Raw genomic sequence first — 16780 nt, 5'->3', positions numbered from 1 at the left:
CGATCTATACCAACAAGCTGTGACCACTATACCAGTAATTATTTCAGCAAAAAACAGAGAAAAAATTAACCTGTTCTGCAATACCACTATGGAATCAGGATCTGTATTTGGACAACTTAACCACCATGTATATATATATATATATATATATATATATATATATATATATATATATATATATATATATATATATATATAAATATATACATGGGTCTACCTCTTTTTAACAAAAACACATTTCTCCAAACTGTAGTTCGCTGATCTCACTTTGCCAAAATGACACAACATTCCTTAGAATTAAGTTGATTAAGTGATGTTTCGTTAATGTGTCATTTCAGCAAAGTGAGATAAGCTGAACAATAATATAGTTATATATATATATGTATATATGTATATATATATATATATATATATATATATATATATATATATATATATATATATATATATATATATATATATATATATATACCAATTTTGGTAACCTCTTTGCCATTCTTTTAGGTAGTATCGACATAAATATTTTATAATTGTGGTTTAAATTTGAAATGGGTTTATATGAATCTGGGTCTAAAAAGTCCTTGCCATCTTTAGGTAATGCAGCCATGACAGTTTCCTTTTTCCAAGATGTTGGTGCATCCCCTCCTTTTAAAATATTGTTAAACAACATCTTCCCTCCTGCTTTCCATACTTCCACAGGAATACCATCTGTTCCTAGAGACTTTCCTGAAGACTGATTATATGTCATTGTTTTTTATCTCATCACCTCCTATCTTAACTGTTAGTTGTTTACCCTCATCTACCTCTATCCTTGGCATAACTTCTGCGGTGGCGCAACAGTAGCATTGTTGCCTCCCAGCAAGAGGTTCTCCAGTTCGATTCTCGGCTTGGGTTGGGAGGGCCTTCTGTGTGGAGTCTGCATGTCCTCCCAGCGGTCAAGTGGGCATTCAAAAGACATGCATTGAATGGGTGTGCCTTCGTTGAAGGTTGGGCATCGGGCTGGCAACTCAACACCATAAAAACCAACTGCCAATCATTAGCGGACCAGAGTTCCGCTGTGGCGACCCCTAACCGGGAAAAGCCAAAAGACAAACAACAACCTCTAGCCTTGGCATAATTAAGTCATCCAAAAATATTTCTCTGCTTTGTACAAATTTTCATAAAATTTCTGGAGTATCTCTAAAACCTCTGTAGGATGCCACACTCTTTTATTTCTAACCAATTTTTAAACTCCATTATCATTTTATTTGACTCTTTACAGCCCCTCTAAGTATGTTCTATAACTTCTTAACCATATCTCTTTTTCTTTCATTTCTAACCCACTTTTAAACTCCATCTTTGTTTTATCCCGGTCACTAGCTATAACCTCTGAAGAATTTTCTGTCTTCCCAAATAAGCTCTGAAATAATTTCCAGTAGCCATGCCTTAAATTCCTCTCTTTTTAACAGATAGGTGGAAAAGTGCCAGTGTCTTATTTTTCACTTTATTACCCTACATTTTTATCTTAGTTTTTATTGGTGCATGATCAGAAATAGTTATTGGATGTGTGTCAAAGGTTGCAATTAATTGCATATGGTCCTGTGAAATAATATTTCACAGGACCATATGCAATTAATTGCATATGGTCCTGTGAAATAATATTTATGTCTAGCCGAGCCCAGTTATTGCACCTTGAGGAATAATATTTAAACTCTGTTGAAGTTCCTACTACTGAATTCACATCTTCCATTCCAAATACTTTCATATTTGTTTCAGAAATCTACAGTCTTTTGTTGTATTGTCCCTCCCAGGTCCCTCTGAGACATCCTCACTATTGCAAATCAAATTCCAGTCTCCACCTATAAACAATATTCCATGCTGAAAGCTGACTATTACTCCTAAAATATTCTGAAGTTCCATAATAGCAGTTTGCAGAGGAATATAAAAACATACCATTGTAATCATGCTCCCTTGCCAAAAGCCTATTACTACCACAAATCTTTCATTTTTGTCTTTTCCACCTCATCTATCCTCTGTCCTTGATATTCTGATGAATAGCTATTCTGAAATCCTCTCCTTGTCAAATTCCCATGCTCATTTCTTTCCAAATGTGTCTTCTGTAGCATTGCTATTTGCATTCTGCATTTCTTAATATAATTCAGTTCTCTTTCTTTTTTATCTATACCTGTAAGGTCATTTACATTCCAGGAGAATAAGGACAGCATAGCCTTCATGATAAAAAGCTATTGCCCCACCCATTATACATGACAATTTTTTGAATGTGTGTTTCCATCTTTGTGTTACATGCATATACCAATGTTTGGCAGACTGACCGTTTGTATGTTTGTTTCTTCTCATCGCCATTTGAATCCACGTCACATTTTTCAAGACCTTTTTAATGAAAACTGTCAAACAAAAAGCTAAATACAAAACATCTCCATCCCGTTTTAACTTGCAACAAACACACAACACTATGTATGTATATCTATCTATCTATCTATCTATAGCTATCTATCTATAGCTATCTATCTATCTATCTATATATATATATATATATATATATATATATATATATATATATATATATGGATCTAGGATGTGTGATCGAAAGATGAAACATCCAAATCCATTTAGGGCGAGCATACTTAGGCGAAAGTGCTTTTCACCGAAGAAGCACTTTTGCATAAGTATGCCTGTTGCCAAGGCTGTACTACGGTGCGGATAAGGTAAAATTCCCTTTTCCCCACTGTAGCATGGTCTCGGAGGGAGAATATTTAAGTGGGGGGGGGGGGTGTGCAGGAAGGCAAAGTCCCCCTGCAGAAACATCAATCTAGTGTTACATGCTTTAAAGAAAGCAGTTTTTCAATGAAAGCGCTTTCTTTAAAGTGTGTTCGGTGATTATGGATTCAGACGTTTGATCTTTCGATCAAACATCCTAGATCCGTATATATATATATATATATATATATATATATATATATATATATATATATATATATATCTTCAAACCATGAAGTTTAACTCCCCCCCAGGAGGTAACAATTGCCCCAAATTGATGTCTGCACCTACAGGCATTAGCTAACCTAAAATTAATGTTACAAATGCTGCATTACATGCTACAGCCTATGCTCCCACGTACACTGATTGTTGTCTGTTCTTTTCTTATCTCTATTCCCTTTCTTTTAGCCCTAAGAAAACTGCACTGGATATCTTTAAATAAAACTAAATTAAAATCCATTATATTAACTGCATTAAAATATTAAGGCTGCTAGGGAGGTTGTTATCTCTTATTCACTTCCCATAATTTCAAACTTATTTTTTCACTGAACTGTTTGTCATTGTACCTTTAAATTTAGCATTCCACCTCAGCAAAGAATGTTTAGAATTCTCAAGGTCAACTGCTTGCACCTGCAGGTAGCTTGTCTCCATGGAAATGTACTTAGCAATGAGGCTTTGTAAATTTCACTCAGAAAAGAATGCATAGCTGCCCTCAGCTGTAGAAATCTCAACTTCCTGAACATGTGTAGTGGAAGACAAGCAAGCTAATATCTTTGCAGTTGTAAGAAGCTTAGCATTTTCATGACTTTTATCTTTTGCCTTATTTTTAATGCATACAAGCTTACAAAAACACTTGTTTACAGCTTAAGCCAAAAGTAGTAATCTAGACATCCACCCTTGTAAATAAAAATAGAAAATGTCCTAATTCTACATATAATATAATTAGTGCAATTTTACACCCAGTCCCACCTCAGTAGCACAAGCCCACAGTATATGAACATTAAATGTGCTTTTGTCCAGCTTTTTTTCTCTTATTGTTCCATAAAACCTATACTTCTTACAACTAACAACGTACTTGGTTACTTTAATATCTTTAACACATACAACATTCACGGAAAATACACCCTCATATTTAAAATAACCCTGACTACAAAAAAACTGGTTTACTGTATATAACATGCACTTTATATCTTGAGATATTTTTATACAAATACTAATAAGAATAAAAATAGCTTTACTTTGTTACTTCCCCCCTTTAGTGTCCTTCTAAACACTAATGATATAAAGTTGGGTATATGATTTGCAGTCCAACCACAAGTTTAATAAAGTCAAGAAGAGTCCTGTGTTTTTCAGCCACTTTTCTTTTCAAAGCTATATTTCACAAGTATGATAAGATGCGTTATAGTCTTCCTTTTGTTGAATAATTTCAGAGATGTTGCTCTTCATCCTGTTCACCTCCATCTCCCAAATCCAGACTGTGGTTCAGGTCAAGATACTGCCGATTCTTCTAGTCAACTATTGTGCTTTTTTCTGTCTCTCAAGCATTTTTCCTTTGGATCATTGGAAAAGGTTTTCCTGGCAAAGTCTTTCTATGAACTGTACCATCAGAAGAATGAGAAGCATAGTCCACTTCTTGCTGATTCACATTTTGTTGAATAAACTTTTTTATTTCCTCCTTAGCCTCTTCTGCATCGAAAAATGACTTTGATCCTCCAGGAAAAACACTTGTAGGTTCATAGGTTAGTACTAAGCTAACTGCCCTTGCGAGCCATTTTAAGCCTAGCCAATTATCCCTTGTGAGACTCAAACCCTGCACCTTGTGTTTGTAAGGCTAACACCTTAACCATTAGGCCACCCTCCCAACTTTGAAGACAGCTGGGTACAGCAGCCTGAATGTCACACCTGCCTCTTGACATTACCTAATTGCTGGGATAAATTTGCTTCTCTTCTGCCTGGTGTATTTTCGAGAAGCAGTCTGCTGTCTCCACTCTTTAATACTTTCCCTTCTGCCACAGTTTTGTCAGGATCAACTTTTTCTGCTGAATGATTGCATCTTTATTAAGATAGGTCTTAGCTGCTTTTTCATGGCCAGGTTTGGAGCATACACCCTATGTGACATTTCATTTTACAAATTCTGCTGTGGAACACCATTCCAGTTGATTATTTGTGTTGCCATACCATTAATACAGTTTGTTTCTTCCAGTTTATCTGGAAAAGCAGAACATCTCAGGTTTTCTCTGTATAATTTGTCCTCTAACTCTACTTCTTCTTTTTTCAGCTTTTCCCGGTTAGGGGTTGCCACAGCGGTTCACCTGTCCGCTCATGACTGGCAGTGGAGTTTTTACAGTGTCGAGTTGCCAGCCCAGCAGTCAACCTTTCAAAGAAGGCACACACATGCACACACTGACACCTGTCCAATTTTTGAAAGGGTATGTGAGTTGGACATCAGGACTCACTGTGGGAATATGTATAAGCAAAGAACTAAAAATAACTTAAGTGTTGAGAAACAAATGGAACTTAATTTTTTGTCAACAAACACTAATTTGAGGGTCATGAAACCGGATAAAGGGGGTGGTGCTGTTCTTATGTGGAAAACAGATTACATAAAGGAGACGAAAGAAATCTTGAGTAGTAAGACATATGCACACAGTTCACTGAATGAACTAAATGGAGCATACTGGAAAGTCCATGTCCTTCTTGAAGACCTTTTCATTGATGGGCTCATGACTTTAGAGGAACATAGATTTTTAATCACGGACTTTCCAATCACATCTACTATTTTTGGGGTTCCAAAGATACATAAGGACATACACCAACCCCCTTTCCATCCCATTGTCGATACTAGAGGTTCTATAACACATTCACTGGCAACATTCTTAGATCTTCAGCTAAAGAATTTGTTAAACTCTGAACCTTCATTATGCATCGACTCATGGGATTTCTTAAAGAAAATCAATACAACTTTGTTTAATAACTCTTGCATATTCATAACAATTGATGTAAGGGATCTTTATTCTGTCATCCCTCATGACTTAGGAATAAATTGGTTCTGTGACTATCTGGTGTCAAAGGGAGTCAGACAAGATAAAACTAATATGCTGGAACAACTTCTAGACAAAGTTTTTAGAAACAACTATATTGTATTCAACAATGAGTCTTACCTCCAGATAGAGGGAGTAGCAATGGGTGCAGCATGCGGAGGCATGTATGCAAATGTGGTAATGTTGGAGTGGGAAAAGAAATTCTTATTTGAGTCTATTTTTTCTAACATTGTCATATGTATACCCATTTTCTGGATGACATATTCATCCTTTGGAATGGCCCAAGAGAACAAATAGATCCATTCTTAGATTATATAAATAATTCTACATATTTTTTTAAATTCACGCATTCTGTGAATGATAAGGAAATTGCTTACCTTGAGATTTTACTTAAAAAAGACTTAGATCATAATAGATTTATGGCTGAAATATACTGTAAAGGTACATATTCTAACAATTTTTTACACTACATGAACTGCCATTCATCCCACCAAAAACGAGGAGTCCTTAAGGGACAATTTGTAAGGGCAGCTCATATGGTGTCATTAAATTAATGCGTTTTAAAGGAATGTAGTAATTTGAAGGAAATGTTTTTGAAAAGACGTTATCCATCTGATTTAGTGGAAAACATCATGAATGAAGTAATAGAAACAAGAGCAAGTGGGCACTCCGTGCCCTTGTTAAATTTTGAATGTAATGTAGACACAAATTTTGAAGTTAATACAAGTAGTATTAGTGTTAGATCTGAATCTATAGTCTACCACTCTAGTCAATTGGATGTTGAAAGAATTGAAAAAGGAAATGAGTTTAAATTATGTTTCCTAACCAGTTTTTCCACTGATGCATACTTTATAAAGGACATACTAGTGAAAAATTGGAAACTTTTAGTATGTGAAAGGGATATAAAAGCAATTCTAGGTGATAAACCTATATGTGTGTTCAGGAAATGACATAACATCAAAACACTACTTGAATGTCAAATAGAGGCACAACGTACAGGGTACATGTACAAATGTGGGTCCTGTAAATTTTGTTCCTATATTTTAGAGGTTAATGAAGTAAATATCAATGGAATAAAAATAAAAATTAGGAACAGATTTTCTTGTACCACTGAAAGAGTGGTCTATTGTGCCCTTTGTGAACTATGTTTGTGCTTTTACATTGGAAAAACGGAGCACAAACTCAAAAACAGAATAAGTGAACACCTTAGGAATATCAGGGACAAATGCCCACTTAATGCACTTGCTAAACATATAGGGCAATATAATGAACATTCATTCAAGTTTGTTATATTAGAATCAATATCTCCCTCAGTTAGAGGTGGATCATGACCTTATTTACTGGAGAAAACAGAATTAAGTTGGCAAATCTGACTACACTGTATTCATTGGCCAAGCTTGAATGACAGCCAGTCAATTTCCAGTTTATTAAAACTTAAAGCTTTGAAAAGATAAGATTTGATATTGCTAAATATTAAATGTTCAGTAGTTAATACTCAAATTATTTCTCAACACATTCAGTAGGCTAGAGTTTGATGGCTTAAATATTCTTTTTGCATTTTAGGATTTTAAAACAACTGTTTTTCATGTTTAGATTACATAACAAACTATAGTAATATTTATGTAATTTTATAAATGTAGCTTTTTATTGTGTTGTATTTGTATAGCATGGCATTATTTATGTGGTTTTATGCATGTAATTTCTTACTTTGTTATACTTGCATTTTATAAAAAAAAAAAAAAAACGTGGTCCTTTAAAAACTATTTTGTGGATGAATGGAGGAGAGGAAGTGAGATCACAAGTTTTACCTTTTAAAAGGAAGCTGAATATAAAGTACTTTGTCTGATGAAGTTCCTGTATTAATGTTTTAAGGGGCAAAAGCGCTTACGTTTTGAATTTGGATTAAACTTGGAGTTTAAAGTTGGATTTATCTCTGCTTGCTGCATCACTGCTGTTTGCTGCATTGTGTTTGAATATGGACTACAATTTTGCTTGCTGCACTACAGCTGGTGTGAGCTTTTTATGATATTGCCAACATACTGACCGACAGGTTCAGTGGGAACTTTACCCCCCTTTCACCCCCTAAAGGGCCTATCACAATACCTGAGGAATGCCAAGTCCCTATTATCACGGCTACACAGGTAAAAACCGCACTGTCCAAAGCCAAGAATACAGCTTCCATGGGACATGATAATATCCCTGGCTGTATTCTACATGAATTACAAAGTGAACTGGCACCACACCTGAGTACCCTGTTCAATCACAGCCTCATTTTAGGCTTTGTTTCTACCGAATGGCGCACTGCTACGGTCATCCCACTCCACAAAGGGGGAGCAACTACAGAGCCTGGGAACTACCAACCCATTAGCCTGACAAGTCTGATATGTAAGGCTATGGACTGCATCATCATGGACCTTATAAATAATGACATAGGGACTCTCCAAACTCTGGACCCAACGCAGTTTGGGTTTGTGAAAGGTAGTTCATGCCTGCTCAACCTGCTAGACTTCTTCAAGTCTGTCAGCAGAGCTGTGGATGAGGGCAAGGTAGTTCACACAGCCTACCTAGATCTTGCCAAGGCCTTCAATACCATCCCTCACTCAGGAATTATAGATGGACTCAGTAAACTAGACATAAACCCCTATGTCATAAGATGGGTTGCCAACTGGCTCACTGATAGAATCCGCACTGTGAAAGTAGCGGACTCCAGATCTGACTACCGACCAGTTAGAAGTGCTGTTCAACAGGGATCAGTCCTAGGTCCTCTCCTGTTTGGCATCTACTTCTCTGAAGTTCAAGCCAACACAAAGAGACTCTGGCTGACCAAGTTCGAAGATGATTGCAAACTGGGAGCCATTATTGATTCTGCAACTGATGTAAACATTCTACAAAAAGGCCTCACTGCCACCAGTGACTGGTGCCAGAACCATGGCCTTAAGCTCAATGCCAAAAAATGCATTGTTATTCCCTTTGGGAAAAATTTGGTGCCCATGAACTACCATATAGGCGGTAGTCCACTAAACACAAAGGTTTGATAAGAGACCTGGGGACACAGGTTGACAGCAATCTCTCCTTTGATAACCACATTGCCACTGTAGTCAGAAAGTCCTTCTATGTGGCACGTCTCATTACAAAAGGTTTCTCATCCAGGAAGAAAGCGGTCATATTCCCTCTCTACTCATCCCTCATTAGACCTATTATAGAATACAACACCTCATTTGGTAGGTACCTCACTAGACACCTACAACAACTGGAAAGGCCACAAAAAATAGCTCACTAAGAGGATCTTAGGCCTTAGACATATGCCCTATATGGACAGACTCAAAAAACTCCAGCTATACTCTGTCTCTTATTGCCTACTTAGAGGCAATCTCTACTTGACCTACAAAGCCATGTCTGACCCAGAGCTGCTAGATATGCTACACCTAAAGAAATCTCAATCCCTCCATACCACACGCTCCAGGGACCTAAACCTCATTATCACAATAAACAGAACATGCTGGAGGGACAGGTTCCTAACCCAAAGACTTCCCACACTCTTGAACAAACTTCCCATTCACGTCAAGCAGAGCACTTCACTGGCCCTCTTTAAGAGAAATCTTGACGAGTGGATGGGCAATAGGAAGTTCACCCTGGGGATCACTTCAGTGGCCTTGCTTGACAGGGGCACTGGAAACTAACTTTGGGTGGCATGATGCCAGGGAATCCTCTTGGGCTAGGCTTATATAGGCTCCAGGGCCATTAGCCTAGTACACACCTATGAACCTATGAACATATGAACCTATGAAACTGGGTATATATAAATATATGTCTCATTGGAATTAAGAAACACAATGCGACATCATTACCACAAATGGAAGCTTTTCAGAAAAAAAGGGAATGACCTGAGTCTGTAAGGAGACAGCATATCAGATAATGAAACACATTTCTTTAATTGAAAGAAAAAAACTGATGCAAATGAATAACTCAACATAATCTATGCTTTAATTTAAAGCACATCATTTATGATAATGTTAGAAGACAGTGTTCATATGTTGGCATGCATCACGAGCCCCTGCAAGCCAGTATGTGTATGTTGGCTTTGTTCATACATTGCTCATTTGATCTGTTTCAGTTACTGAGAACTGAAACAGGTTTTTGCGATTAATATCATTAATATTACATCATTGTATCTAAACTTTGATATATTTTGATTTCATTTTTAATTGTACGGTTTACTGCAGTTAAGAGTCACGTGTTCTCACATGTATAATTTAGTGACAGAGGGCATTTTGCCTTTCAGTTTACATTTTGTTTAATATAATTTCTCCTTTCCCTGGTACTTTTTAAGAAACTTTATTATGCATGTTTGCTACCACAGACTCTTCGTTAAGGCCAGATGTTTGCATTTGTTTAGACTTTGTACCAGTTGGTAAAGTCTGTGGTCTAGTTTAAGCTGAAATCTATTTGGGATCAGTGTAGTGTGTCTGAGAGATAACCACTGATAAACAACTTTAATCTGGCTTTTTAATGAAATTTCTCAATTTGAATTGGTCATGCAGTTTAGTAGATGGAATTTGGAATTTCTTGTTTTCATTTTTGAAGTGGGCTAGTGCTGATTGATTCCAGTTTGGATGTTTAGCTTTGCTGGTTTTGTTTTATCCAATGCATTTTCCATCTAAACATACTGCACTAAAATTGACATATTACATTGGTCCTTGGCTTTCCTTTATTGGAAGCTACTTTAGGGATGTAGAACAGCCTAAAGCAAATCTAATTCTAATTTTCTTTATGCAGAAATGTATCAATGGGCATGTTCCCAAAAGAAACATGTTTTAGATTAAGCTACTTAGTTTCAGAATCAAACATGAAACACTTTGATATAACAAACTGGTCATTGTTTTTTAGCAGTGATGAGCTGTACATGTCTGTAATTGGACAGCATCCTTGGACCTATTTACCCTAGATTAATTTCTTATTTTTATTAGGACAGTAAAGCATCTCCATCAAATTTCTCAGTGGATGCATATTCTGGGAGTACAAACACATGCACGCACACACACTTATTTTATATATATATATATATATATATATATATTATATATTTACATATACACGCGCACACACACACACACACACACACACACACACACACACACACACACACACACACACACACAAACATATATGAATGTGTAATATTGCTTGTGTACCTTCATTTTCATGCTGAAGTAGCTTATCTATCTATTTTAAACAGAGTATCTACTGAAAGGATTAACTTCTTAGTGTTTATTTCTGTTTGTAAGACTATAAGTAGGGGATGTGAGATTATGTTTTCCGTGTTTTGCCATTATAGGTTTTGATTTAATTTTAGACTCCACTACTTACTGAGCTCTAAAATGTTCTTGTTTAACTTTTTCTATTTTTGTCTGGGTTCTACATCATTGCTGTGCTGTGAGAATCTAGCCTTTAGCCATTGATTTTCTGCTGCCAAAGACTGCTCTGTATATGTCACAGTTGTGAGTGGATGCCCTGCTTAGTGTTAGGATTGAGAATTTTTGTTTCAATACTTTATGAGATGATATTTGTGCATTATGGCCAGGAGTTACACTAAAGTTGCCACTATGTTCAGGTTTTCTTTTCAAAGAGAAAAACAGATTCATCTCAAACAAACTACTCCTCTATTTGAATGATAAAGCAACAGGTAAAAGACCACAAAGAAAAAAAAAACATGTAGGCAACAACTTCAAAAAGATCCATGTACTTTGCAATAACTTAAACCTCACTGGAAGAAGACCCATTGGCGCATAAACAAATTACCCTTAAGAGAACCAAACCTAACACAAGTAAATGTCTTCTGAATGGCCATTGCCATTTTAATTTCTATACATATTTACTGTTGTAGTTAGGCCAATAAAGCAAACCCCCACCAGATACAGACATAATATGTTTTAGTCTGCTTATCAAGTCATCAGTACAGTGTAACTTGGGCATTCTCTGAAAACACACAGCTTATAAAAAGCCTGATATTTAAAGTATTACAGTGTCTGCAAATTCTCCCAAATAAGAATTAAAACAACAGGTAAAATAACCACACAGAAAAGCTACATAAGCAGCAAAAACAAAAACAAAAAAACACAAGCAAATCAGAGTCTTCACTGGACAATTCCTTAAACCTCCTGGAAATGAAGAACAAATTTTTACTGTTTAGATAACATTCCACTTAAATCTGGCATGACCATCAGTGACTCGGTTAGCTATCTTGATGATGACTTGTTTGACCATCACACCTCTGAGGTGATTAAAAAATCCTTCTACTTTGCATACATTATCTTTTGTGGTGTCTCCTTAAGGCCCAAAAATGAATACAAGATCCAGGTCCCAGAACCTTTAGCTACTCTGATAGACTAAAAGGTCTATTCCTCTACTCATATTGTACAAGATCCTGAGGGGTGATGTCTGCTTAGATTTCGAAGTTATGAATGACTCAGCACTCTTTAATCTCCTTTCCCTAAGTAGAGCCAATGGTAAAGTAAGCACCTGCTCTGCAGAGCTAAATATACACGGGTCTATATTAGATCACTGACTACTTAAAAAAGCGAATGGTGATTATTTGACCCTATGTAAGCTAAAGCTTACAATTTTGAACTGTCAGAACAGCGATTTTTTTTTCTATGGAAAAAAATCGCTGTTCCAAAACACATACACATAACACAAGCACACCAAACAAACAGCAATCCACACACATACACCTAAAATCTTACAACTAACCCTACACTAAACTATACACACACCACTAACTATCCACTTACCTTAACCCAAATCCTAACCCTAAGGTTCGTCACCATTGCACAAGCACCTCACCTGCTCTCTAACCCTAATTCACCTAACCTGCCCTAACCCTCACGTCCATACAATCGCACACATACCTAACCCACGCCCTAACCCTAACTCACCTAACCCGCCCTAACCCTCACATCCACACAATCGCACACTTACCTGAACCCGACCCATAACTTTCCACCACAGTGCTCAAAATACTGAAGCAACAGAAACGGACAACCAAATTCTTTCCCTCGGAAAAAATTTCGTTTTATGTTGCTTCAATATTTTAAGCTTTCACTGCATAGGGTTCGATATTAGAACATTCGAAGTTTTGAAACCTCGATGTTCTAATATAGACCCATCTACACGACTATGATAATAACATCAGATGGCTTGATAGGTACCCAGCCCAATGTATTCCCCATTTGTAATAACATGCCGTCCTTATTAATCATGCAGAGTACTTCCACTGGCAACCTTTAAAACCATTCTGGAATGACTGGATGGGTGATTGCATATTTTTTCACCTGGAATGAGTAGGAAAATCTACTTAATGGGGGACATTGTTAGTCTGCAAAAAATAGTAGGTAATCTGACTAAACTCCCTGATGGTGTCCTTGAGCACAAGCTTAGTAACAACCTACGAACTTTTGAAGATGATAATTTGAAGCCAGAATCTGTTTAATTTATATAAAGGGCTTTTTTTTTTTTTTTTTTTTTAAGAAAATTGAATTCTGACCAAAAATGCTGTTTGGCTGACAAAGTTCTGCTGCTCAGCATGCCATTGACTACAAACCTAAAGTTGTTTCCAGGAACACAAACCTTGGTGTTTTTTATAAACCATATATTCACATTATTTGTATCACCCCCCATAAGTGCATGCATGTTTTGCTTTTTGCAGCAGTGCTGGTTTACTTTACTGGAATAGGCCATGTTAAACGTGGAAATCATCATAGCTGGCTTCTTTAAAATAGCAATATCAGTATTTCAAAGACACTTACATTTCATACCCCCTAACTTTAATCTGTCTCTTTATTTAACATCAATATTACATCTCATTCAATATTTATATGAAGAAGGAAATTATCAGCCATTACATCAATGTCAGAGTACTTAATGAATACCTGTTTTGAACATCTATATATATATATATATATATATATATATATATATATATATCTAATGTCAGCCAACTACTACAGATGCAAAGCACCCAACAACAAACAAAAATAAGGGCTACATATTGAACTGTGGTTGCCTGAATGTTTTGTCAGAGCTTGCATTTCTCAGTGGTTGATGGTTTTGTGTTCTTTCCATGGATGGAGGTTGAAAGAATCTATTCCACACTAACAGTATTCAAAAACAGATGTGATAAGTACATGGGGGTGACAGAAAATTCCATCACAAGATAATGAGTGTCAGATCTCTGAAAGGCATTGGATACAAGCTTGACACAAAACCCTCTGAAATGTATAATGCCATCTGAGAGACCAGACAGGGTGTGCTTATACAAACGTTATTAGAGGACAATTAATATTAGTTATGGAACATTAAATTGTCTAGGTTTACTGGAGAGTGCATACAATTTCCTAGAATACAAACATAAAATGATTGTTCCTTCTGAATCTCATTTCATTTTTTATTGTCATACCCAAACCATTCTGATTGATATGATTTCAACTTCACCAATGCAAGATATTTTAAAGTGTGCTATTTAGCAAATTATTTTTTTTTACCAGCAGCTAAACAAACCAGGTCAATTTATGATTCATTAAAAAAAAGGCTCAGAATGCTGACAGTTTTGGAAAGAAGCTGAAAAAGTACAAAAAAGTGTTTCTGGCAGCTAGCCTTGAGGGAAATAAAGGATGCTAAGGATACCTCAAAGAGTAAGGCTCCAAAAGAAATTAGCAGGGAAGGACATGGGAGAGGACTTGCTTGCAGCCTGGGATAAAGCAAATGAGAAAGCTAGTTTAATAAATATTTTACTCTTGTACTCCTGTGGAGGACAAAATAAGTATTTCTTCTATGAAATGTGACATGCTCAAACTACACTGAGAAGTAGCTATGTATACTGATTTTGAGCATCTGGATGAATATTTGGAGGAAAAATTAGAAAACATTTAAGGCACAGAAACAGATTAAGACTGTTTGGAAAAGCAAGACATTCCTAAAGGATCAAACATATTGTCAGCAGATCACCTACATATGGAATATGTTGAGCTGGCTGCTCACAGACATTTTGTGACAATTAAAAAAAAAAAAAAAAAAAAAGAAACAGCCAGTGCACCAGTGACCACACAAATTGTTTAATATTTCTCATGGGACAATTTTCCCACTGTAGTAACTGGAGCAGTAGTGCCTCTGTTGTCCAGCAGTGTTGATGCCAAAGTCTTTCATCACCCAGCCAAAGAATCAGTAATCCCTGGGATGTCAAACCTCAAAGGTCACACCAAGAGGGTCTTGCTGAGCAGTTCCTTTTTTAATGGGTGGGCCCATATCACAGATGATTGCAAACAATGTTTGGTGAAATCCCTCACAATCTGCTTACTAGTTTTTTTCCAGTACCACAGTCTGGGTAAAGTAATTGCACACAAGGGGTCTCCAAGGTAAAGGATAGAATGCTTCAGTCCAAATAGCACACTGGCAAGAACCCAGCAAGGCATAGGTATTGGGTAGGACCCCCAAATTGGGATACTGACACAAAGAAAAAGGACAAAGTGGAGATACAACAGGACCAACTTGAGAATGAATCCTCATCAAAATTAAAATTAAACTTAAGATACTAAACCATTTCAGGAGGATGCTGACTGGTGATGACCAAGAAGTCCTGGCAAAAGTCATTCATCTTAGCAAGGAGAGCTGACCCAGTGTTGATGATTTGCAGCCTCAAGTTGGATACAGTATGAGGAGTCTTAATATGTAGCAATGATTCTTCAGCAGGGACAAGTAAAATAAAATATAGTGTAAGCTCAGCAGCTCTACTCCTCCTACTCATCCCACCCTTCTGAATTTTGAATCAGCCTGTGAGCTGAATATCAGAGACCTGATGACTAAAAAAAAGTTAAATGCAGTTCTACAAACTGTCTTACAGGGAACTGAAAGCACTTAAGAAGCTGCAAACTGACCCATTGACCTGGATGCAAAAGCCAACAAGCATGGGTGCATTGTAGTCGCAAAGATTAATTGACGTAAGATGCAAACCTTCTGAGTGATTCCATGCTTTGTGCCTCCACTACCCTGGAGATGCTGCATAAGCCCTACAGGAAGATCATGGTTGCTCTGAAGGACTTACAGGACAAAGTTAACACTGACATGGCCCTATTTTTTATCCTTGATATTGAGTATCCAAGAATACCCTTCATGGTTAGTATACCTAAGCTGCAAAAATATGAATGAGCCTCTATTATGGCCAATTTTAGTCAGTGGCAGTTCTTCTACTCAGCTAATGATTACCTATTTGGAAAACACAGTCAATCGTGCATGCATGTAGATACAAAGAGTTTAAGAACAAGATTATGAACCTAATCTATTAGTTGATTGCCTGTCATGGTTGAGGTTGAATCCTTGTACACTGTACAGTCTCATGATTACAGTTTAGGTGTTGTCCATCTACTCAGTAATTTCCCCAGTACTTACAGGGAATGGAAGCTGTCATCATTTGCTCAGACTGATGCTCAACTGCTATTGCTACTCATTTAATTCCTAGATTTACAAGTATACAAATGGAGTTGCCACAGAAGCTTTCATAGCATATGGATTTGCAAAATCAGTGTTGTTTTATGGGGGATGACACCCACATATACAACAAAGAGTTGAGGCAATTTAATAAATGTTATTTTTTGGTCTGGATATATGACCTAAAAAAAACATGATGATTTTTATCAGGTACATCAACAGTTCTAATGAATTTCTGAAACTTGTGGCCCACTCTGACTCCCATAAGTTCATCTTTCTGGATGTGGCAATACACAATATTGTAGGTATCTCATCCCTTCATATGGCTCTATATCAGAAGACAACATGGACCAATAACTAGTTGCATGGATACAACATGAATGCTAACATCTCAAAAATGAATGCCATTTTCTGATTTAGTGAACTTCAACAAGAACACCATAAGAATAAAGCAGGACTTTCTTGACAAGGGCTGGAATAAGTGCTAGATGTATTACTATTTA

This window comes from Protopterus annectens, chromosome 2.part1 (genome assembly GCF_019279795.1).
Source record: "Protopterus annectens isolate FY-2018-M chromosome 2.part1, PAN1.0, whole genome shotgun sequence".
In the NCBI taxonomy this organism is placed as follows: Eukaryota; Metazoa; Chordata; order Ceratodontiformes; family Protopteridae; genus Protopterus; species Protopterus annectens.
This window is presented reverse-complemented; position numbering follows the sequence as displayed.